The sequence below is a fragment of the Mobula hypostoma genome, chromosome 1 (assembly GCF_963921235.1).
Source record: "Mobula hypostoma chromosome 1, sMobHyp1.1, whole genome shotgun sequence".
Lineage (NCBI taxonomy): Eukaryota > Metazoa > Chordata > Chondrichthyes > Myliobatiformes > Myliobatidae > Mobula > Mobula hypostoma.
In genome coordinates this window covers 122,968,667-122,992,271 of record NC_086097.1, presented here as the reverse complement: position 1 = coordinate 122,992,271, position 23,605 = coordinate 122,968,667, and the positions used below count along the sequence as shown (strand labels likewise).

The 23,605-nt window shown below is 45.8% G+C and overlaps 1 protein-coding gene across 3 annotated transcripts in view; it reads left to right on the top strand.

Moving 5' to 3' along the window:
- Positions 1-23,605, top strand: part of LOC134350204 (coiled-coil domain-containing protein 102A-like) — a 657,542-nt gene that overhangs the window by 531,339 nt on the left and 102,598 nt on the right. For 2 of the 3 annotated variants that reach the window (XR_010018849.1, XR_010018848.1), the window contains exon 9: positions 6,127-6,254. The exons of the other annotated variant lie outside the window; for it this stretch is intronic. The gene's annotated coding sequence lies outside the window, so the exon portion shown is untranslated. The remainder of the gene's footprint in view (positions 1-6,126; positions 6,255-23,605) is intronic. 3 annotated transcript variants of the gene reach the window in all.

Below are 23,605 nucleotides of genomic sequence, written 5' to 3'. Positions count from 1 at the left end.
GCTGACATTGAGTGAGAGGTTGTTGTTCTTGTGGCACCACTCAGCCAGGTCTTCAGTCTCCCTTCTGTATGCTAATTCACCACCTCCTTTGCTTTGGCCAATGAGTGTGGTGTCAGCACACTTAAATATGACATTGGAGCTTATGTTTATCCTCACAGAAGTATAAAACAAGTAGAGCAGAGGGCTAAGTGCACAGTCTTGTGGTGCACCTGTGCTGATGGAGATTGTGGAGGAGATGTTTTTGCCAATCCAAACTGACCAGGGTCTGCAAGTGAGGAAATCAAGGATCCATTTGCACAAGGAGGTATTGAGGCTAAGGTCTTGAAGCTTTGAGGCGATGGTAGTATTGAATGCTAGGTTGTAGTTGAAGAAGAGCATCCTGAGGTGTATTTTTGCTGCCTAGATGTTGAGTGAAGTGGCAATGAAATGGCATCTACTCTTGACCTGTTGTGACAGTAGGCAAATCCAAGTTGCAGATCCAAATCACTTCTCAGGCAGGAGTTGGTATGTTTCATCACCAACCTTTCAAAGCATTTCATCACAGTGGATGTTGGTGCTATTGGATGATTGTCATTGAGGAAGGTTACCACGTTTTTCTTAGGCACCGGTATAATTGAAGCCTGCTTGAAGCAGGTGGGAATGTCAGACTGCTGAAGCAAGGTGTTGAAGATGCCAGTGAACGCTCCAGTCAGTTGTTCAGCACAGGACTTTAGAACTTGGCTGGGTACCCCATCTGGACGCTTTCCACAGGCTCACTCTCCTGAGGGATGCTCTCACATCGGCTTCAGAGACTGAAATCCAGGGTAATTGGGGACTGCGCGAGTTCACGAAGGTGCCTCCATATTTTGACCGTCAAAGTGAGTGTAAAAGGCACTGAGCTCATCTGGAAGCAAAGCCTTTTTGTCACCTATGTTGCTTGGTTTTTATTTGTATGATGTAATGCAAAACCCTGCCACAGTTGTCCAGCATCCTTCAGTGATTCAAGTTTGGTCAAGAAATGCCTCTTGGCACATGAGGTGGCTTTTCCGGAGATTGCACCTGGACTTCTTGTATTTTACTTGGTCACCAGGCCTGAATCCAATTGATCTGGCCCTCAGCAGAATGTGGATCTCATGGTTCATCCAGGGTTTCTGTTCGGGGAAGACATTGGATGATTTTGTGGGGAAACACTCGTCTATGACCGTTTTTATAAAGTCCGTGACAACTGTGGTGTATTCATCAGATCCTCTGAATAGCTCGTGAACACAGCCCAGACCACCAACTAGAAGCAATCCAATAGCTGCCTCTCCGCCTCCCGCGACCACTCGTTGTTGCCCTTATCTCTGGAGCCACGCTCTTCAACCTCTACCTCTATGCAAGTCGGAGGAGGACAGCCAAGCAAACAGATTTTCTGAAATGCAGTCTCGGCAGAGAACGGTAGGCATCCTGAATTGTAATAAAGCATTGGTCAAGTGTATTGGATCCCCCGGTGCTGCAGTTTATAGGTTGATGATAATTGAGCAAAGATTTCTTCAAACAAGCCTAACTGAAGTCCCTGACACTGATTTGGAAAGTGTTGGGGTAGGCTGTTTCTTGTTTGCTGATGGTGACACTCAGTACCTCGAGTGGCTGGTTAATACCTGCCTTTGGCGGTATGTAAACGGCAGTCAGGATCACAGAGGAGAACTCTCTTGGTAGGTCGAATGATCAGCACTTAATCGTTAGATGATCCCGGTCAGGGGAACACGAGTGTGACAAGACCACTGCATCCAAGCACCACAAAGAGCTTATTATGTAATACAGATCCCACCTTTTACCTTCTCTGAATCAGCAGTCTGCTTTATCCTGTATCTCATGAAGCCCTTGGTTCTTACCGAAGTATCCGGCCAGTCTGGAGCGAGCCATGTCACCAGGCCCCTCATACCTGCCCTGCCATTCAGTGTGAATGTGACAGATCTCTATGCTGGCCGATTCTTCTAGTGTGCTCTTCCTAATAACCATCAATTATTCAATATTTCAATGTTTCAATTATCTCCACCTTACATATATCTGATGACCTGGACTCACCAACCTTAGAACAGAAAATACCAAAGATTCACCACCTTGAGAGAAGAATATTTAAATGACCAAACCCTTATTTTGCATCTGTATTTGTTTGTTGATGAATCACCCACTTGTTAAAACCTTTCAATATCTGTACTTCTCAGCAGTTTATATTTAGAACCTGTTCATCCTTCTTTTTTCTAAACTTCTAAAGTACAATCCCGAGCAATAGGCCCAATGACCTAATTCTGCTCCTATGTGTTATGGCCTTCTAGTCAAACAATCAAGACTGCCTTGATAGGACAACCCTATCATCCCAAGAATTAGCCAGACAATTTTTGTTTTGACTGCCTCCATTTCTAGTATATCCTTTTTAGGCATGGATCCACAACCATGCACAGTATTCCCTGTATGACCTCAAAAATACAACCCATATGGTTGTAATGCTCTTAAACTCCAATCTCTTCATAATTGAGGCCAAAATGCAGTCTGCCTTTTTAACTATTTGTTGGACCTGCCCGCTAACTTTTTGTGATCTCCATACTAGAACACCACTCTGAATTTCAGTCATTTCCAGTTAGATAATAATCTCCTTTTAGATTCCTCTTACCAAAATGCATGATTTTACACTTCCTCACATTAAATGCAATTCGCCAATTTTTAGACCATAAGTCCATAGATATAGGAGCAGAATTAGGCCATTTGGCCCACCATGGCTGATCCAATTTTCCTCTCACCCCCAATCTCTTGCCTTTTCCCCAAAAACCCTTCGTGCCCTGGCCAGTCAAGAATCTATCAACCTCTGCCTTACATATACATAAAGATTTGGCCTCCACAGCTGCTAATGGCAAAGAATTCCACAGATTCACCACTCTCTGGCTAAAGAAATTACTCCTTATCTCCGTTCTGAAAGGATACCCCTCTACTCTGATGCTGTGTCCTCTGGTCTTAGATTTTCCCACCATAGGAAGCATCCTCTCCACATCTACTCTATCAAGGCCTTTCACCATTCGATAGATTTCAATGAGGTCACCCCTCATTCTTCTGAATTCCTGCAAATTCAGGCCCAAAGGCATCAAACGTTCTTCATATGACAAACCATTCAATTCTGGAATCATTTTTGTGAACCTCCTTTGAACCCTCTCCCGTTTCAGGATATCCTTTCTAAGATAAGGGGCCCAAAATTACACACAATACTCCAGGTGAGGCCTCACCAGTGCTTTATGAAGTCTCAACATTCTTGTCTTTATATTGTCTTTATATTCTAGTCCTCTTGAAATAAATGCTAACATCACATTTGCCTTCCTCACTACAGACTCAACCTGCAAATTAACCTTTACAGAATCCTGCACAAGGACTCCCAAATCCCTTTGCGCCTCAGAATTTTGTATTTTCTTTTCATTTAGAAAATAGCCAACCCTTTCATTTCTTCTACCAAAGTACATGACCATACACTTCACAACACTATATTCCATCTGCCATTATTTTGCCCTTTCTCCTAGTCTGTCTAAGTTCTTCTTCCTCAAAACCACCTGCCCCTCCACCTATCTTCATATCATGTGCAAACTTTGCAACAAAGCTATTAATTCCATCATTCAAATCATTGTCATATAACGTAAAAAGAATTGGTCCCAACACAGACCCCTGTGAAACACCAGTGGTCACCGGCAGCCAGCCAGAAAAGGCTCCCTGCCAATCAGCCACTGCTTTATCCATGCCAGAATCTTTCCTGTAAAACCATGGGCTTGAAGTTTGTTAAACAGCCTCATGTGTGGCGTTTGTCAAAGGCCTTCTGAAAATCCAAATACACAACATCAACCAATTCTCCTTTGTCTATTCTGCTTGTTACTTCAAAAAATTCCAACAGATTTGTCAGGCAAGATTTTTCCTTGAGGAAACTATACTGACAATTGTCTATTTTATCGTGTGCCTCCAAGTGCCCTGAGACCTCATCCTTAATAATCAACTCCAACACTGAGGTCAGACTAACTGGCCTATAGTTTCATTTCTTCTGCCTCTCTCCCTTCTTGAAGAGTGGAGTGACATTTGCAATTTTCCAGTCTTCTAGACCATTCCAGAATCTAGTGATTTTTGAAAGATCATTACTAATGCCTCCACTATCTCTCAGCCACCTCTTTCAGAACTATGGGGTGTACACCACGTGGTCCAGGTGACTTACCTATCTTCGGACCTTTCAGATTCCCAAGAACCTTCTCTTTAGTAATGGTAACTTCACACACTTCATAAACCCGACTCCTGGAATTTCCACAATACTGCTAGTGTCTTCCACAGTGATGACTGATGCAAAATACTTATTCAGTCTGTCCGTCATTTTGTTGTCTCCATTACTACCTCTCCAGCATTGTTTTCCAGCTGTCCGATATCCACTCTCACCTCTCTTTTACACTTTATGTATCTGAAGAAATGTTTGGTATCCTCTTTAATAATATTGATTAGCTTACTTTTGTATTCCATCTTTTCCTTCTTAATGGCCTTTTTAATTGCCTTCTATTGGATTTTAAAAGCTTCCCAGTCCTCTAACTTCCCACTATTTTTTGGTCTATTATATGCCCTCTCTTTGGCTTTTTTGTTGGCTTTGACTTCTCTAGATAGCCACAGCTGTGTCATCTTTCCTTTAGAATACTTCTTCCTCTTTGAGATGTTTATATTCTGTGCCTTCTGAATTGCTTCCAGAAATTCCAGCTATTGCTGCTCTGCCATCATCTCTGCCAGTCTTCTTTTCCAATCAGCTCTGGACAACTCCTCTCTCATGCCTCTGTAATTCCCTTTAATCCACTGTAATACTGATGCATCAGACTTTAGCTTCTGTTTCTCAAATTTCAGGGTGAATTTGATCATATTATGACCACCTGCCCCTAAGAGTTCTTTTACCTTAAGGTCTCTAATCAATTCTGGTTCATTGCACAACACCCAATCCAGAATAGCTGATCCTCTAGTGGGCTCAACCGTGAGCTGCTCTAAAAAGCCATCTCATAGTCACTCTAGAAAATCCCCCTCCTGCAATCCAGATCCAACCTGATTTTCTCTATCGGTCTGCATATTGAAGTTCCCCTTGACTATTGTAACATTGCCCTTTTGGCATACATTTCCTATCTCCCACTGCAATTCGTAGGCCACATCCTTACTACTGTTTGGGTGGCGGGGGTGGGGGGGTGTTTGTATACAACTCTCACCAGGGTCTTCAACACCTTCAGACCCTATGTCATCTCCTTCTAATGGTTTGATTTTTTTTTGCCAATTACTCAATCTATTCAAAGTTCAATGAAAATTTAATATCAGAATACATTTTTATTACCATATACTACCTTGAGATTCACTATCTTTCAGGCATTTCAGGAAAAAAACAATAGAAAAATAGAAGGTTATGTAGCAGGGAAAGGTTAGATTGATCTTAAGAGTAGATTGAAAGGTCAGCATAACTGGTACTCGCTTTACTTTTCTGTGTTCAAATAGAATTTTATGAAATACAGTACATAAACAGACGAAGGCCAACGAACAACTATTGTGCAAAGGACGATAAACTGAATAGTACTGAGTACATGAACTGCAAAAGAGTTTTTGAAAGTGAATTTGTATGTCATAGATTCAGTTCAGAGTCTTGGTGAATGAAGTTATCCATGGTGATTGAGGAGGTAATAACTGTTCCTGAAGAGTGTGGGACTCGAGGCTCCTGAACCTCCTGCTTTATGTTAGTAGTGAAAAGAGAGCATGACCTGGACGGTGGGGATCTTTGATGGTGGATGCTGCTTTCTTGTGACAGCATTCCATGTAAATGCACTCCATGATTGGAAGGGCCCTTCAACGGGACCACAACCTTGTCGTAGGGTTGGGAGACCTGTGTGCTGCAATGACCCGGAGACCTATGTTGGCTGGAGTCAGGGCTTTATGCTTTGGCTTTTGGTAGAGTGACCCATATCAAACAGGTCACAGGGTAGAGGCCAGACTAAGAGTGGTCCACTGGTCCTCCAGGTTCAGGTGTTCCACTCAGGGCTACTACCTCTGATTAGGAAAACAAAATTGTTACTGAAACAACAATGAAGAATCCTTCTGTATCTGAGTGTGACAGTATTCTTGTGTCTCCAGCTGGGACTTGCATGACTGAGAGGAAGCTACTGACATGATGAAGGAAGCCCTGAATGCCGTCAGAGGTGGAGGTGGACCTTTATTGCTGCCCTAAACGCCAGTGGCATAATGGGCAGAAAATAAGTAAGGTAGGAAAGTTTTTGTTTGTGATGGACTAGGCTGAATCCATCATTTTCTGTAAACTTTTCCATTCCAGGACCTTGGTGCTTCTATACCAGGTTGTGATGCAACCAATTAGGATACTCTCCACTGTGCATCTACGGAGGCTTGTCAAAGTATATCCTGGTGAATCACAATGTTCTCATTGTAACATACCCTTTCACCATTTTTTTTCTCTCAACAACCTTGGAAGTCTTCCAATTCCTTCCCTCTTCCATGTCATTAAGGAAGTCAGTAAACAATTGAAGACCTAGAACTGATCCCAGGGACACATGGTTAGTTACATCTCTCCAGCCTAAAAAGGGCCCATTTATCACAACATACATCAAAGTTGCTGGTGAACGCAGCAGGCCAGGCAGCATCTATAGGAAGAGGCGCAGTCGACGTTTCAGGCCGAGACCCTTCGTCAGGACTAACTGAAGGAAGAGTGAGTAAGGGATTTGAAAGCTGGAGGGGGAGGGGGAGATGCAAAATGATAGGAGAAGACAGGAGGGGAAGGGATGGAGCCGAGAGCTGGACAGGTGATAGGCAGAAGGGGATACGAGAGGATCATGGGACAGGAGGTCCGGGAAGAAAGACGGGGGGGGCGGGTGACCCAGAGGATGGGCAAGAGGTATATTCAGAGGGACAGAGGGAGAAAAAGGAGAGTGAGAGAAAGAATGTGTGCATTAAAAAGAGTAACAGATGGGGTACGAGGGGGAGGTGGGGCCTAGCGGAAGTTAGAGAAGTCAATGTTCATGCCATCAGGTTGGAGGCTACCCAGACGGAATATAAGGTGTTGTTCCTCCAACCTGAGTGTGGCTTCATCTTTACAGTAGAGGAGGCCGTGGATAGACATGTCAGAATGGGAATGGGATGTGGAATTAAAATGTGTGGCCACTGGGAGATCCTGCTTTCTCTGGCGGACAGAGCGTAGATGTTCAGCAAAGCGGTCTCCCAGTCTGCGTCGGGTCTCACCAATATATAAAAGGCCACATCGGGAGCACCGGACGCAGTATATCACCCCAGTCGACTCACAGGTGAAGTGATGCCTCACCTGGAAGGACTGTTTGGGGCCCTGAATGGTGGTAAGGGAGGAAGTGTAAGGGCATGTGTAGCACTTGTTCCGCTTACACGGATAAGTGCCAGGAGGGAGATCAGTGGGGAGGGATGGGGGGGACGAATGGACAAGGGAGTTGTGTAGGGAGCGATCCCTGCGGAATGCAGAGAGAGGCGGGGAGGGAAAGATATGCTTAGTGGTGGGATCCCGTTGGAGGTGGCGGAAGTTACGGAGAATAATATGTTGGACCCGGAGGCTGGTGGGGTGGTAGGTGAGGACCAGGGGAACCCTATTCCTAGTGGGGTGGTGGGAGGATGGAGTGAGAGCAGATGTACGTGAAATGGGGGAGATGCGTTTAAGAGCAGAGTTGATAGTGGAGGAAGGGAAGCCCCTTTCTTTAAAAAATGAAGACATCTCCCTCGTCCTAGAATGAAAAGCCTCATCCTGAGAGCAGATGCGGCGGAGACGGAGGAATTGCGAGAAGGGGATGGCGTTTTTGCAAGAGACAGGGTGAGAAGAGGAATAGTCCAGATAGTTGTGAGAGTCAGTAGGCTTATAGTAGACATCAGTGGATAAGCTGTCTCCAGAGACAGAGACAGAAAGATCTAGAAAGGGGAGGGAGGTGTCAGAAATGGACCAGGTAAACTTGAGGGCAGGGTGAAAGTTGGAGGCAAAGTTAATAAAGTTAACGAGTTCTGCATGCGTGCAGGAAGCAGCGCCAATGCAGTCGTCGATGTAGCGAAGGAAAAGTGGGGGACAGATACCAGAATAGGCACGGAACATAGATTGTTCCACAAACCCAACAAAAAGGCAGGCATAGCTAGGACCCATACGGGTGCCCATAGCTACACCTTTAGTTTGGAGGAAATGGGAGGAGCAAAAGGAGAAATTATTAAGAGTAAGGACTAATTCTGCTAGACGGAGCAGAGTGGTGGTAGAGGGGAACTGATTAGGTCTGGAATCCAAAAAGAAGCGTAGAGCTTTGAGACCTTCCTGATGGGGGATGGAAGTATATAGGGACTGGACATCCAAGGTGAAAATAAAGCGGTGGGGGCCAGGGAACTTAAAATCATCGAAAAGTTTAAGAGCGTGAGAAGTGTCACGAACATAGGTCGGAAGGGATTGAACAAGGGGTGATAAAACAGTGTCGAGGTATGCAGAAACGAGTTCGGTGGGGCAGGAGCAAGCTGAGACAATAGGTCGGCCAGGACAGGCAGGTTTGTGGATCTTGGGTAGGAGGTAGAAACGGGAAGTGCGGGATGTGGGAACTATAAGGTTGGTAGCAGTGGATGGGAGATCCCCTGAGCGGATAAAGCCCATTTCCTCCAAACTAAAGGTGTAGCTATGGGCACCCGTATGGGTCCTAGCTATGCCTGCCTTTTTGTTGGGTTTGTGGAACAATCTATGTTCCGTGCCTATTCTGGTATCTGTCCCCCACTTTTCCTTCGCTACATCGACGACTGCATTGGCGCTGCTTCCTGCACGCATGCAGAACTCGTTAACTTTATTAACTTTGCCTCCAACTTTCACCCTGCCCTCAAGTTTACCTGGTCCATTTCTGACACCTCCCTCCCCTTTCTAGATCTTTCTGTCTCTGTCTCTGGAGACAGCTTATCCACTGATGTCTACTATAAGCCTACTGACTCTCACAACTATCTGGACTATTCCTCTTCTCACCCTGTCTCTTGCAAAAACGCCATCCCCTTCTCGCAATTCCTCCGTCTCCGCCGCATCTGCTCTCAGGATGAGGCTTTTCATTCTAGGACGAGGGAGATGTCTTCATTTTTTAAAGAAAGGGGCTTCCCTTCCTCCACTATCAACTCTGCTCTTAAACGCATCTCCCCCATTTCACGTACATCTGCTCTCACTCCATCCTCCCACCACCCCACTAGGAATAGGGTTCCCCTGGTCCTCACCTACCACCCCACCAGCCTCCGGGTCCAACATATTATTCTCCGTAACTTCCGCCACCTCCAACGGGATCCCACCACTAAGCATATCTTTCCCTCCCCGCCTCTCTCTGCATTCCGCAGGGATCGCTCCCTACACAACTCCCTTGTCCATTCGTCCCCCCCATCCCTCCCCACTGATCTCCCTCCTGGCACTTATCCGTGTAAGCGGAACAAGTGCTACACATGCCCTTACACTTCCTCCCTTACCACCATTCAGGGCCCCAAACAGTCCTTCCAGGTGAGGCATCACTTCACCTGTGAGTCGACTGGGGTGATATACTGCGTCCGGTGCTCCCGATGTGGCCTTTTATATATTGGTGAGACCCGACGCAGACTGGGAGACCGCTTTGCTGAACATCTACGCTCTGTCCGCCAGAGAAAGCAGGATCTCCCAGTGGCCACACATTTTAATTCCACATCCCATTCCCATTCTGACATGTCTATCCACGGCCTCCTCTACTGTAAAGATGAAGCCACACTCAGGTTGGAGGAACAACACCTTATATTCCGTCTGGGTAGCCTCCAACCTGATGGCATGAACATTGACTTCTCTAACTTCCGCTAGGCCCCACCTCCCCCTCGTACCCCATCTGTTACTCATGCACACATTCTTTCTCTCACTCTCCTTTTTCTCCCTCTGTCCCTCTGAATATACCTCTTGCCCATCCTCTGGGTCACCCCCCCCCCCGTCTTTCTTCCTGGACCTCCTGTCCCATGATCCTCTCGTATCCCCTTCTGCCTATCACCTGTCCAGCTCTCGGCTCCATCCCTCCCCCTCCTGTCTTCTCCTATCATTTTGCATCTCCCCCTCCCCCTCCAGCTTTCAAATCCCTTACTCACTCTTCCTTCAGTTAGTCCTGACGAAGGGTCTCGGCCTGAAACGTCGACTGCGCCTCTTCCTATAGATGCTGCCTGGCCTGCTGCGTTCACCAGCAACTTTGATGTATGTTGCTTGAATTTCCAGCATCTGCAGAATTCCTGTTGTTTCCATTTATCACAACTCTGTTTTCTATGCAGCTGCCAATTTTCAAGTTCTGCTAACACACTTCCTCCAAAACTTAAACAAGAGAAAATCTGCAGATGCTGGAAATCCAAGCAAAGCCTACACAATGGTGGAAGAACTCAGCAGACCAGGGAACACCTATGGAAAAGAGAACAGTCGATGTTTCGGACCGAGATTCTTCATCAGGATATCCTGATGAAGGGTCTTGTCCTGAAATATCGACTATACTTCTTCATAGATGCTGCCTGGCCTGCTGAGATCCTACAGCATTTGGTGTGTGTTCCTCCAAATTTTATGGACCAACCTCGTATATGGCTGCTCATCAAATGCCTTTTAGAATTCTAAATACCCCACATCTCCAGGTTCCCCTCTATCAACCCTCCCTGACACATCTTTGAAGAGTTCAAGCCAATTTGTTAAGTGTGATTTACCTTTCATAAGGTCATGCTGAGCAAGTTTGATTATCTGTGCGTTTCCTAATAGATTAGGTATTTCCTCTTTGATTATTGACAGCATCTTGCCAAGATAGATTTTAAACTAATTGGCAGGGAGTTCACTGCCTTCTGTCTTCCTTGGCTGTTTTCCAATCTATTGGTACCCTCCCAGAATTTAGTGAGTTTTGAATTTTTTTGACAAATGAGCCCACTGTCACCACAGCCTCTTCCTTTAAAAGCCGTGGTTGCAGACTCCGGGATTTTTCCACCTTGAGATTCTCTAATACTTTATTCCTTATCACTGGCATAACTTATGAATCAGAATCCGGTTTATGATCAGTGACGTATATTGTGAAATTTGTTGTTTTGCTGCAGCAGTACAGTATAACACATAAAATCTATAAGTTATGATAAGAAATATAAAAAATAAATAATACAAACAGGGAGCACAATAGTGAGGTCGTGTTCAGGGTTCATGGACTCTTCAGAAATCTGATGGCAGAGGGGAAGAAGCTGTTTCAAAATCATTGGGAGTGTGTCTTCGTGCTGCTGCACCTCCCCTGTGATGGTAGTAATGAGAAGCGGCCATGTTCTGGGTGGCAGTGATCCTTAATGGTGGATGCTACCTTTTTGAGGCATCACCTTTTGAAAATGTCCTGGATGGTGGGGAGGCTGTGCCCACGATGGAGATGACTGGGTTTACTAGCTTTTGCAGCTTTTTTCGAATCTGTACAGTGCCCCCTTTATACCAGATGCCAATGCAACCAGTCAGAATGCTCTTCATGGTACATATGTAGAAACTTGCTGGAGTCTTTGGTGACAAGCCAAATCTCCTCAAACTCCTAATGAAGTATAGGCACTGGTGTGTCTGTTTCATAATTGGATCAAAATGTTGGGCTCAGGATAGATCTTCAGAGAGGTTGACACCCAGGAACTTGAAACTGCTCACCCTATCCACCTCTGATCCCTCAGTGAGGACTGGTGTGTACTCCCCTGATTTCCCCTTCCTGAAGTCAACAATCAGTTCCTTGGTCTGTCTGATCTTATCTGATCTTTATGATCAGGTTTGCTTGATAAATGCACACAAATTGAATATCCCTGACTGAAAAGAAAAGTGTGCCCTGTACCTTTACCTCTGCCCATTTTCCAGAAATAGGTAATTTCTGAAACTGATTTAAATGCTTTAAGGCGGGTGTGTTATTGTTATGATGTGTGGCAATGTCAGATTTTTGCGATCACTGTTTGGGAATGGTTGTGGGAGTTGTGTACTGTATTGTAGGCTCAGCAGTTTCACTGTCGCGTGATCTGCTTGCCTGTGGGGAAAACATATGGAGGGGAAGTGGAGGACCAACCAAGGAATACAAGAACAGATCAACAGCACAAAATAACTTTATTCAATGCGGCACACAAGAGACACTGCAGATGCTCGATATCTGGATCAATGTGCACAAAACGCTGCAGGAACTCAATGGGACAGACAGCATCAATGGAGGAAAATTAGTATTTGTTATTTTGGGATGAGAGCACTCTCTCCATGATTACTTTGTCTGCTTGCCTCTCCACATCGATCGCTCTCCAGGCACTTAGCCTTGCCACCGGGCTAAGTGTTATGCCTGCGTCTTACAGCGCTATGAAACGCTGGTTAGACTTGCAATATTGTGTTCCGCCTGATTGCCTCATTGTCAGAAGTATGTGGACTCTTTGGATTGAGTACAGAGGAGATTTACCAGAATGCTATCTGGATTACAGAATGTCTTATGAGGACTTGTTGAGCGAGCTAGAGGTTTTCTGTTTTGGAACAAAGGAGGATGAGAGGTGACTTGGTAGAGGTGCACAAGATTGGTGGAATACCTGTCCATTGTGGTGGTAGAGACAGATACATCAGGGGAATTTAAGAAACCCTTAGATAGGCACATGGATGATAGAAAAATGGAGGGTTATGTCGTAGGGAAAAATTAGATTGATCTTTGAGTAGCTTATAAGTTCAGCACAACATTGTGGGCTGAAGGGCCTGTACGGTGCTGTAATGTTTTATGTTCTATGTTCTATATGCTGTATCTCCTTCCTTACCAACATTCAGGAACCTAAACAGTCCTTCCATATGAGGTATCAATTCAGATGCAAATCCATAAGTTTCATTTATTGTATTCCGTGCTCTTGGTGTGGCCTCTATGGTTTATTATTGTCACATGTACTGAGATACAGTGAACAGCTTGTCTTGCATACTGTCCATACAGATCAATTAATTACGCAATGTATTCAGATAGAACAAAAAGAACAAAATCGTGCAAACAATTGAAGCGAACAACAATCCAAACCAAAATTGAGTCCTCAGAGCCAAACCCCGGGGCAGCCCGGAGTAGGCCCAAAGCCTGGTTTATCAGTTACTAGCGGGCATAGAGCACAACAGCCTGGGCAGTCTTCATAGCCTCAGTGCCATAGAGAGAGAGGAGTGACCATGGTGGAGAATGAGCGAAATCAGCTCTCGCCCCAGATCCTGACACCCTGTCTTTTCAGTCTTTCTGGGCCAGCATTTAAATTGACCAAACAACGGAACAGTGAAAGGCTCCAGCACCATAGAGAGAAGAGAGTATCACGGAAAACAAGCGAAAATTGGCTCCGACCTGGACTGGCGTTTAAATTGTCTGAACAGCATATTGTACCTTGCACTAGGGCCAGGGCACCACTGCAGCAAAAGGCTCTAGGCCTAGATTATGCCACCCAGTGACTAACTCCAGGCTCAGATTTTGCTGCCCAGCCTGAAGCCTCTCTCAAGCTCTTCAAATGGGCTCAGCACCCAGAGCGATCCAACCTCACACCCGTGGCTGTTGTATAGGCATCGGAACTCCATCTGCTACGATTCTGCAACACAGCATCTCGGCTCATCCCCCGAAATCGCCTCTCCATCGCTTGTCCCTTCAATGTTTGCGGCAATAATTTAACACAATTGACGAAGAGAATGTGCATACTCCTTGCAGGCAGTGGTGGGAATCGAACTCTGATTAGTGGCTGCTGATACTGTAAAGCGATTGTGTTAACCACCAGGCTACTGCCCAAAATCATGTGTAACAGAAAGTGCAGAGCTGGTAAACAATAAGGTGTAAGATGCTAATGAGTTAAATGTGAAGTGAAGAGCTTGTCTTATTGTACTAGGAAGCCATTCAATAGTCTTATAACAGTAGGGTAGAAACTATCCGTGAGCTAGTAGTATATGCTTTCAGGCTGGGCAGCAAAATCTTGTTTGGGGTGTATGGGGTGTCAGGGAGGGGTAGCACCTCTGGTGGGGGAACATGTCGTGTCCTTTTCAGGGCGGTTAGTCCACCTTTGTTCCCCACCTGGCACTCAGCTCTCACCTGTGGCTCCCCGTAGCTGTTTGCATGCGACAGCGGCCACACCCTGGGCAACGGCTTCGACAAGCCAGCTGAACCAGATGAGGGTAGCCGACGGGTCTCAAACCCTCGGTGAGATAGGGAGTTGTCTATCCCAGCATGTGAAGACAGACTCCAGCGGATTGAGCGGATGAGACCAATGGAAGGTCCAACGGTCAAGAAGGCGGTCTCTGCAAGCGTCGTGGAACGTGTAGAGCAGGACAAGACACCGAAGATGTCCTGGTCATCCACTTCGCCTAGTTCCATCTCCAGCCGTCTCGACTCTGTCGTGCCACTGGATCCAGACAGGAATTGGGAAGAGAGAGTGAGGCTGACGCTGTGCAACTCTCCCTCACTTAAATCCAAATCACGCGCTATTCTCAACACCATCAGCCGGCTCCGGCAGTGAAGTTTCCCGAGTCGAATCTAGTCAAGCCGCCTCCGGGCACGCTTTCCATCCGTGCCAAGGTTGAGTGTCGAGCTAGCAACTCGACTTCGTAAAAAGTACTAATGGTGTGGAGGTCCTCATCGATGACAATGGATGAACCTTATCAGCTTCTGCCCAATGGAAGAGGGGTGAAGAAGGAATGTCCAGGGTGGGTGGGGTCTTTGACTGTGCTGGTTGCTTCACTGTGACAGAGTCCATAAAGGGGAGGCTGGTTCCTGTGGTGTGCTGAGCTCTGTCCACAACTCTCTGCAGTTTCATGCGTTCGTGGACAGAGCAGTTGATGTACCAAGCTGTGGTGCATCTGGATAAGATGCTTTGTATGGTGCATCAATAAAAAGTGGTGAGGTTCCAAGGGGACATGCCAAATTTTGCTAGCCTCCAGAGGAAGTAGACATGCTGGTGAGCTTTCTTGCCCGTGGCATTAATGCTGTTGGACCAGGATGGGCTTTAGAACTTGAAGCTCACAACACCACTAACGTAGAGAGCGGTGTGAGTATTATGCCCTCACCCATCCTTCAACCTCCTGAAGCCAATGACCAGCTCTTTTGTTCTATTAACATTGAGGAAGAGATTGTTGTCATGGCACCATGTCACTAAGCTCTCTATCTATTTCCTGTACTCTGACCCGTTGTTATTTGAGATACCCCCCACGATGGGGTACCTGCAAACTTTTCAATGGAGTCCGAGCAGAATTTGACTATGCAGTGATCAGTACGTAGGCAATAGGAGGCTGAGGGTGCAGCCTTGTCAAGCACCAGTGCTGAAAACAATCATGGTGGAGGTGTTGCTGCCTATCCCTACTGATTATGTCAAGAAAGTAAGGGTCCATTTGAAGAGGGAGGTGTTGCCTCCCAGGGTCCTGACAGTAAAGCTCCAGCTCTGACACAGATTGGGAGACTGCTTCATGATCACCTGTACATCTCGAAGTGTTGGGTGTGTTCCTGGATTCCAGTGTACTCAGGCAAGGGAGCACTGCCCCCCACCCCTCTGAATAACACCGAGTACTGGTCATGGAATGAACCTGCTATGAACTTGTCACCCATGACTGTTGATGGAACTGTAAAACGGGTTCCATTTAAGGGATGGTATGTGCTGGCCTGTGATCAGAGAAAGACCAAAGTATCAACGTTGAATGTAATACCGTGATCCAGGAATACTTACCATTGCCGTTATGATGGGCGGGTTCCCATGGGAAATAACTCATACACCTCTATGCACCTTAATGGCACTATATAGGTTTGTTTTCCATGTTGAAAGGCACGTACCGAGCGTGCGGCTCTCCGGCCTACCCTTGGCTCCCTTCAGGCTGGTCTGCCTGCTGCTACCTGGGGTATGTTGTGCTGTATGTGCGTAACATTGATAATCTGGCCGATACCCACCCCACAAGTCAAAACATCAGAATAGGGGTGTCACAGAGGCCTACTGGTTCCGGATGATTGCTTTTCCCAAATGGTACTGACCAGTTATCAAGGGAGGTCATCCTGATGGTGTCAGCCAGAAGAGAATGGCTTTGCATTATATCCTGGCAAAGAAAGGAGATGCCTTTACCATAAAAGACCAGGTACATATATCCTTGATGAGTCAGAGAATATAACAGATTTGGCTGACCATATCCAACGGTCGGTAGATAAGATATATAATAATGGGGTATCAGTTCCATAACTATTATACCCCAGGAGGGAGTTGGAGAGTCTTTGGAGCACCAGGAGACTGGTGGGCTACTGTAGTCCACTGGGGTGTTACTTTAGCCATTTTGTAATATGGTGGGTGGTCCATGGGGGTTGAACTAAAGCCTGTGGGCCAGATGTAATGGGGTTGCAACATTCGAGGAGTGGATGGTATTGTAAAGGGTTGATCTTTGTGCTTGTTGAATGTCTTACCACCACTATGGCCTTGAATGTGACAGACTTTGATTACTACAGTGGGAATGCAACCACTGGAATGTAATACTACTGTGGGAACGGCCACGGGAACATGAGAGTCAGGTGAGCTCAGGGATGGGATGGCACTTGTGAAGAGTGATAACTGGTTCTGATTCAGTGGTTTCAGATGGTGCTATGCATTGGCCCACTTACTGCGGCATTTCATATCAGTGAAGAAGGTATAAAATAAAGTGTTCAGGGGGCCTGGGACAGTTCGTCGAGGCCTCACTAATGGGCTGGTCGTGAACAGTGCTGTGGATCAGGTGGGAGGTGTGCTGCAGTGAGAGGGGCCCGTGCATAGCTAGATAAGTATTTTAATGCTTGGTCTGTTCTGCCCTAATAAACATACTTTTGTTGTTCTAAGTAGATAATTTGTGAATTTGTGTCTTTCTGTCCTTCTGAGCTGCTTTTGAAAACCTATTGATGTAACAAAGCAATCTCCTGTTGGCCAACCATTTCAATTCCATTTCCCATCCCCACACTGACATGTCTGCCCACAGCCCCTCCACTGCCACAACGAAAGCAGATACAGATTAGACGATCAATACCACATATTTCCCCTGTAGACTATAACCTGACAGCATGAACATTGATTTCTCTTAACTTCAGGTAACCACAGCCCACTTTTTCCTTCCTCCCCTCCCGCTCAAACTCCTCCCTGCTTTCTCTTATCTGTCTTTTCTCATCTAATGCTATCAGCTTCCCTTAAATGTGTTTACGTAGTCATAGTCATAGTCATAGTCATACTTTATTGATCCCGGGAGAAATTGGTTTTTGTTACAGTTGCACTATAAATAATTAAATAGTAATAAAATCATAAATTGTTAAATAATAATATGTAAATTATGCCAGGAAATAAGTCCAGGACCAGCCTATTGGCTCAGGGTGTCTGACCCTCCAAGGGAGGAGTTGTAAAGTTTGATGGCCACAGGCAGGAATGACTTCCTATGACGCTCAGTGTTGCATCTCGGTGGAATGAGTCTCTGGCTGAATGTACTCCTGTGCCCAACCAGTACATTATGTAGTGGATGGGAGACATTGTCCAAGATGGCATGCAACTTGGACAGCATCCTCTTTTCAGACACCACCGTCAGAGAGTCCAGTTCCATCCCCACAACATCACTGGCCTTACAAATGAGTCTGTTGATTCTGCTGGTGTCTGCAACCCTCAGTCTGCTGCCCCAGCACATAACAACAAACATGATAGCACTGGCCACCACAGACTCGTAGAACATCCTCAGCATCGTCCGGTAGATGTTAAAGGACCTCAGTCTCCTCAGGAAATAGAGACGGCTCTGACCCTTCTTGTAGACAGCCTCAGTGTTCGTTGACCAGTCCAGTTTGTCAATTCGTATCCCTAGGTATTTGTAATCCTCCACCATGTCCACACTGACACTCTGGATGGAAACAGGGGTCACCGGTACCTTAGCTCTCCTCGGGTCTACCACCAGCTCCTTAGTGTTTTTCACATTAAGCTGCAGATAATTCTGCTCACACCATGTGACAAAGTTTCCTACCGTAGCCCTGTACTCAGCCTCACCTCCTTTGCTGATGCATCCAACTATGGCAGAGTCATCAGAAAACTTCTGAAGATGACAAGACTCTGTGCAGTAGTTGAAGTCCGAGGTGTAAATGGTGAAGAGAAAGGGAGACAAGACAGTTCCCTGTGGAGCCCCAGTGCTGCTGATCACTCTGTCGGACACACAGTGTTGCAAGCACATGTACTGTGGTCTGCCAGTCGGGTAATCAAGAATCCATGATACCAGGAAAGCATCCACCTGCATCGCTGTCAGCTTCTCCCCCAGTGGGGCAGGGCAGATGGTGTTGAACGCACTCAATGGCCACTTTATTAGGTACCCTCTATATCTAATAAAATGTCTACTGAGTGTATGTTTGTGGTCTCCGCTGATGTAGCCCATCCATATGCAGGTTCAACCTGTTGTGTGTTCTGAGATGCTCTTCTGCGCACCACCGTTGTAATGCATGGTTATTTGAATTACTGTCAGCTTGAACCAGTCTGAATATTCTCCTCTGTCATCTCTCATTAACAAGGCATTTTTTGCTCACAGAACTGCCTCTCACTGGGTGTTTTTTTTTGTTTTTCACACTATTCTCTGTAAACTCTAGAGACTGTTGTGCCTGAAAATCCCAGGAGATCAGCAGTTTCCTGAGATACTCTGGCACCAACAATCATTCCACGGTCGGTCAAGGTCACTTAGATCACATTTCTTCCCTGTTCTGATATTTGGTCTGAACAACAACTAAATGTCTTGACCATGTCTGTATGCTTTTATGCAATGAGTTGCTACCATATGACTGGCTGATTAGATATTTGCATTAACAAGCAGGTGTACTGATGTACCTAATAAAATGGTCACTAGTGTGCTGTTCCTGTTCTGGTAAGTTCCATGTTTTCACTGCTCTCTTCTCAACTCACTATTGGATTTTTTGGTGACTATCCTGTAATGATAGCCTCTAGTTACATATTTCCACAAATGGAAATATTCCAACTTTATCCGCTCTATCAAAGCATTTCCAAATTTAAAATTCTGTTAGCTCACCCCTCAGCCGTCTTTTTCCCCAAGAGAAAAGACACAATCTGATTATCTTTTCCTGGCATGTCTACCCGTACATTACTGGTATCACCATTTTGTATCTTCCTTGCACTTTCCACTGCCTTAAAATTTATCCTTTATGACATGATGGCCAGAATCATATGCAGGAAGTGAGGTCTAATCAAGCTTCAAAACACAGAAGAAGATAGAGCAGTATATCACAGTATGAGCCGTTTGGCCCACGATGTTGTGCAGATCTATAGAAACCTACTCCAGTATCAATCTAACCTTTCATTCCAACACCATCCACAATCCTGCATTTTCTTACATCCATGTGCCTAAGTAAGAGTCCTCAAACATCCCGATTGTATCAGCCTCTACCATCACTCCTAACAGTGCATTTATAGCACATAATACTCTCTGAAGAAAAACCTATGTTTCCTCAAAACTTTCCGCCACTCATCTAAAACAGATATTTGGCATGGGCTAGATGGGCTGAAGGTCCTGTTTCTGTGCTGTACTTTTCTCTGACTCTATGGCTGTATGTCTGCTGATATTGGCCAGTGCCGGCATGGGAAAAAGCTGCTGGCTATCCACTCTATCTATGCTTTTCATAATCTTACTGTATACAACTCCATTAAGATGCCTCTCACCCTCCTTTGCTCCAAAGAGAAAAGCTGTAGCTCGCTAAACGTTCCCTCATGTGGCATTGTTCTCTAATCCAAACAACATCCTGATAAACCTTCTGTAAAGCTTCCACATCCTTCCAATAATGAAGCAACCAGAACTGAACATAATACTCCAAGTCTGGTCTGACCAGCAGTTTAAAGAGCTGCAACATAACTTGAACTCGATGCCCCAACTAATAAATGTCAACACAGCCTCTGCCTTTTTAATGTCAACACACATTTTAAATAGACTATCAACTTGCATGGAAACTTTAACTGATCTATGGGCCTAGACACCAAGATCCCTCTGTGTCTCCACACTGCTAAGAACTCTGCCTTCAAAAACAACCTTCCAAAGTGTATCACTTTACCCCTGGATTGAACTTCATTTGCCTTTCTCCACTGAGCCCTGCATCCTGTTAATATCCCTCTGTGGACTGTGACAACCTTAAAAATAGAACACAGAACATAGAATAGTACAGCACAGTACAGGCCCTTCAGCCCACAATGTTGTGCCAACCCTCAAACCCTGCCTTCCATATAACCCCCCACCTTAAATTCCTCCATATACCTGTCTAGTTGTCTCTTAAACTTCACGAGTGTATTTGCCTCCACCACTGACTCAGGCAGTGCATTCCACGCACCAACCACTCTCTGAGTAAAAAAACTTCCTCTAATATTCCCCTTGAACTTCCCACCCCTTACCTTAAAGCCATGTCCACTTGTATTGAGTAGTGGTGCCCTGGGGAAGAGGCGCTGGCTATCCACTCTATCTATTCCTCTTATTATCTTGTACACCTCTATCATGTCTCCTCTCATCCTCCTTCTCTCCAAAGAGTAAAGCCTCAGCCCCCTTAATCTCTGATCATAATGCATACTCTCTAAACCAGGCAGCATTCTGGTAAATCTCCTCTGTACCCTTTCAATGCTTCCACATCCTTCCTATAGTGAGGTGACCAGAACTGGACACAATACTCCAAGTGTGGCCTAACCAGAGTTTTATAGAGCTGCATCATTACATCGCGACTCTTAAACTCTATCCCTCGATTTATGAAAGCTAACACCCTATAAGCTTTCTTAACTACCCTGTCTACCTGTGAGGCAACTTTCATGGATCTGTGGACATGTACCCCGAGATCCCTCTGCTCCTCCACACTACCAAGTATCCTGCCATTTACTTTGTACTCTGCCTTGGAGTTTGTCCTCCCAAAGTGTACCACCTCACACTTCTCTGGGTTGAACTCCATCTGCCACTTCTCAGCCCACTTCTGCATCCTATCAATGTCTCTCTGCAATCTTCGACAATCCTCTACACTGTCTACAACACCACCAACCTTTGTGTCGTCTGCAAACTTGCCAACCCACCCTTCTACCCCCACATCCAGGTTGTTAATTAAAAATCACGACAAGTAGAGGTCCCAGAACAGATTCTTGTGGGACACCACTAGTCACGATCCTCCAATCTGAATGTATTCTCACCCCCACGACCCTCTGCCTTCTGTAGGCAAGCCAATTCTGAATCCACCTGCCCAAACTTCCCTGGATCCCATGCTTTTTGACTTTCTGAATAAGCCTACCGTGTGGAACCTTATCAAATGCCTTACTAAAATCCATGTAGATCACATCCACTGCACTACCCTCATCTATATGCCTGGTCACCTCCTCAAAGAGCTCTATCAGGCTTACTAGACACGATCTGCCCTTCACAAAGCCATTCTGACTGTCCCTGATCAGACCATGATTCTCTAAATGCCCATAGATCCTATCTCTAAGAATCTTTTCCAACAGCTTTCCCACCACACACGTAAGGCTCACTGGTCTGTAATTACCCGGACTATCCCTACTACCTTTTTTGAACTAAAGGACCACATTCGCCTCCCTCCAATCCTCCGGTACCATTCCCGTGGACAACGAGGACATAAAGGTCCGAGCCAGGGGCTCAGCAATTCCTTCCCTCGCCTTGTGGAGTAGCCTGGGGAATATTGCGTCAGGCCCCAGGGACTTATCCGTCCTAATGTATTTTAACAACTCCAACACCTCCTCTCCCTTAATATTAACATGCTCCAGAACATCAACCTCACTCATATTGTCCTCACCATCATCAAGTTCCCTCTCATTGGTGAGTACCGAAGAGAAGTAATTATTGAGGACCTCACTCACTTCCACAGCCCCCAGGCACATCTTCCCACCTTTATCTCTAATCGGTCCTACCTTTATTCCTGTCATCCTTTTGTTCTTCATATAATTGAAGAATGCCTTGGGGTTTTCCTTTACCCTATTTGCCAAGGCCTTCTCATGCCCACTTCTTGCTCTTCTCAGCACCTTCTTACGCTCCTTTCTTGCTTCCCTATATACCTCAATAGACCCATCTGATCCTTGCTTCCTAAACCTCATGTATGCTGCCTTCTTCCACCTGACTAGATTTTCCACCTCCTACCATTCTTTATCTTCCTCACCGGGACAAATTTATCCCTAACATCCTGCAAGAGATCTCTAAACATCGACCATATTTCCATAGTATATTTCCTTGCAAAAACATCATCCCAATTCACACCCGCAAGTTCTAGCCTTATAGCCTCATAATTTGCCCTTCCCCAATTAACAATTTTCCTGTCCTCTCTGATTCTATCCTTTTCCATGATAATGCTAAAGGCCAGGGAGCGGTGGTCACTGTCCCCCAGATGCTCACCCACTGAGAGATCTGTGACCTGACCCGGTTCATTACCTAGTACTAGATCTAGTATGGCATTCCCCCTAGTCGGCCTGTCCGCATACTGTGACAGGAATCCATCCTGGATACGCTTAACAAACCCCATCTAAACCCTTGGAACTAATCAGGTGCCAATCAATATTAGGGAAATTAAAGTCACCCATGATAACAACCCTGTTATTTTTGCACCTTTCCAAAATCTCCCTCCCAATCTGCTCCTCTGTATCTCTGCTGCTACCAGGGGGTCTATAGAATATCCCCAATAGAGTATCTGCTCCCTTCCTGTTTCTGACTTCCACCCATACTGATTCAAAAGAGGATCCTGATGCATTACCCACCCTTTCTGTAGCTGTAATAGTAACCCTGACCAGTAATGCCACCCCTCCTCCCCTTTTCCCCCCTCTCTATCCCTTTTAAAGCACTGAAATCCAGGAATATTGAGAATCCATTCCTGCCCTGGTGCAAGCCAAGCCTATGTAATGGCCACTATATCATAATTCCATGTATGTATCCAAGCTCTGAGTTCATCACCTTTGTTCCTGATGCTTCTTGCATTGAGGTACACACACTTCAGCCCTTGTACCTTACTACCTTTATGCTGTTTATTCTGCTTCTCTTTCCTCAAAGTCTCTCTATATGTTAGATCTGGCTTTACTCCATGCACTTCTTTCACTGCTCTATCGCTCCGGGTCCCATCCCCCTTGCAAATTAGTTTAAACCCTCCCGAACCATGCTAGCAAACCTACCTGCAAAGATATTGCTCCCCCTCGAGTTCAGGTGCAACCCATCCAATCTGTACAGGTCCCACCTTCCCCAGAAGAGATCCCAATGATCCAAAAATCTAAAACCCTGCTCCCTGCACCAACTCCTCAGCCACGCATTCAATTGCCATCTCCTCCAATTCTTACCATCACTGTCACATAACACTGGCAGCAATCCTGAGAACGCCACTCTTGAGGTCCTGTTCTTCAGCCTTCTGCCTAGTTCCCGAAACTCACACTTCAGGACCTGATCCCTCTTCCTGCCTATGTTGTTGGTACCAACATGTATCACAACTTCTGGTTGCTTTCCCTCTTGTCCCAGGATGTTATGCACCTGGTCAGAAACACCCCAGACCCTGGCACCCGGAAGGCAACAAACCTTCTATACTATCCACAAAACCATGTAGCTTTGTGTCATCTACAAACTTACTAACCCACCCTTCCACTTCCTCATCCAAGT